Below are 2,750 nucleotides of genomic sequence, written 5' to 3'. Positions count from 1 at the left end.
GGTTAAAATAGTCCAGAGTATACTAAGACATTATATATACATACATATATATATACATATATACGACAGGCTTCTTTCAGTTTCCGTCTACCAAATCCACTCACAAGGCTTTGGTCGGCCCGAGGCTATAGTAGAAGACACTTGTCCAAGATGCCATGCAGTGGGACTGAACCCGGGACCATGTGGTTGGTAAGCAAACTACTTACCACACAGCCACTCCTGATCGTAAAGTCTACTCAATCAGGAGTGACCTGGGGCTGAATAACTATGCATACTCACAGTGACAACAAAACAACAAATCTCATTGACTGACCACAGAAATTATTTTATTCTTTTTATATAATAAGGTTACTGTGTTCAACACTAGAATTGTATTTAAGAAATGATAGACACATTATTACAAACTTGAATAACAAGAACCAAAAGATGGCTCTTGTCATCTTCAAGTCACCAACAATGGCAATACTTCTAGTAGACCATGACAATCTGTGCAGAAATGCCCCTTATAGATTTATCTTATCTCCTAACTCTAATGGGAGCACATAAGCTACCTATGACAACTTGGGCCAAATAAGTTGGCTAAAAGTATATATGTCCAGTTAGTTGCATAACAGTAAGAGCTTCAGAGAGGAGGTGTAGAAGAATGAAAAGAGCACTATCACCTAAAAAGGTATTTTCTTTCTTAAAGGTGTATGAAATACACTGCACAATACATAATACAGGACAACATATTTCACTGTATAGTGTACTACTGTACTGAGTATTCAAGAAGAGAAACAGATTCACCTTTGAAAAGAAAACAACTGCAACAAAAATAAGAATATTGTACACCCACACACAAAGATGTAATACATATTCAAAAATGTCTACATACTGAGAGTACAAATAAAAATGCAATAAGATTTTACCAAAGTTATCATTGCCTGCCTATCTGAAAGCATGTGTGTGAGTATATTTATATAAACATATTGCATATATAAAATTTGTTTTTTACTATCTTTTTTGTGAAAGGGTGTTCCATACAACATACTTGTGATGGAAAATATGTATTGTTTGTTATTGCATGAGTGCATAGGACAAGGAACGCAAGACTTAAAAAACATATTCCTTCAGTTTCACAGAGTATATCAGACATGTGTCTGGATTGTATAGGAAGTATACAATGCTTTAAGTCATGGTTACTACAAACACGACACAGTTCTACATGGATCGTACTTATATGGCTAACATACGTATATACAATAATCTTTGTACATGCATACATGTACTCACAGGGAACAGTATCACATGTGCAGCACATAAATGTTAGTTGTTGCTTAGCCCCAGGTTAACTTTGAGGTATTTTGCCTATAACCTTTCATGTATCCTGGACAACATTACCTAATGTTTGAAAGGGTATGATGGGAGGGATTTGGCTGCTATTTCTAACAAGTTGAGTGAGCATGTAGAAGCACTCCCATGGTGTGTATGTGCCTGCACTAACACACTGTATGTACATGACTATGAATGTATATGCATTCACTCATGCATACACATGTACTCATACACACTGAATATCCCAGTGAAATAAAATGTTGAAAGACAACCATTATAATATCAGTAATTCAACAGATAGTTGTTAGTTAAACGCAGGTCAACCCTGATCTAGTAAATCTAAGACCAAAAGCATTCTAATTATGACCATCCTGTCATTTTTCAGGTACAATGTATCTAGGAATATATTATTCAATGCCCTTGTTTTTATTGAAGAGGAAGATTTGGTTGCTATTTTTAGTAGGTCATAAGACCATGTCAAGGCTTCCACTTTAGCTAGATACACAACCGAAAGTTATTCAATAGGTAATTACCATGTCTAACATGGTAGAGTCTAAGTGATCATGTAACTAGCTAGAAATAGCAGAAAATTCCTCTTAAACCACACATTACTGTCTTAAAAATGAAGGGCACACTGGATAATGTGGTTTTGATAAGATATGATGACCATGAGTAGAATGCTTAGAGCATAGGTTCAATTAGTCAAGACTGACCTGGTATTGAACAATAACACCACACAAGCACCAACCAATACACCAATCATTAAACAAACAGTTACTAAAGCAGATATTCAAAATTACAGGAGTATCATAATTTCATTTTATTTTCTAAACTAACACAAAAAATGAAAATATAAAACAATTTCATTTCTTAGGACAATTTAAATGTTAACATTGAAGAAAATATAGACGTAACTTGAATTTAATTCTGTGATATGCATATGTATGTACTGCTTATTAATTTATAGGAAAGTGTGTGCATGCATGCATATATATATATATATGTGTGCATATATATATGTGTATGTGTGTATATATATGTGTGTATATATGTGTGTGTATATATAGATATATATATATATAATTATGTGTATTTCTTCTATCTTAATGAATAAAAATTCTTCGGATAGAATAAATGGGTTAATAGAAACCAATGTAGCAAAGAACACAAAATAACTGTGGTTAGCTCCTGTTTTTAAGGCAGGAACTCCTTGAAATTTTGGGTATTTGAGTATATTTAAGAATTTAAGGATTACAGTTCTATATTTAAGAGATGAGGAATTATGTACATTATTTACATTTGATGGATATTTGTCCTCATCTTGTTTTGTTGTTAATACAATGTTTTGGCTGAAATACCCTCCAGCTTTCATCAGGTGTCTTGGGGAAATTTTGAACCCACGAGCATATGGCGTAGTGATTAAGAGCATGAGCTAC

General features: G+C 33.6%; 1 long non-coding RNA gene across 1 annotated transcript in view; it reads right to left on the bottom strand.

Moving 5' to 3' along the window:
• Window positions 1–2,750, bottom strand: part of LOC106881404 (uncharacterized) — a 9,518-nt gene that overhangs the window by 857 nt on the left and 5,911 nt on the right. The window lies entirely within an intron of this gene.

Source organism: Octopus bimaculoides, chromosome 14 (assembly GCF_001194135.2).
Source record: "Octopus bimaculoides isolate UCB-OBI-ISO-001 chromosome 14, ASM119413v2, whole genome shotgun sequence".
Lineage (NCBI taxonomy): Eukaryota > Metazoa > Mollusca > Cephalopoda > Octopoda > Octopodidae > Octopus > Octopus bimaculoides.
This window is presented reverse-complemented; position numbering and strand designations above follow the sequence as displayed.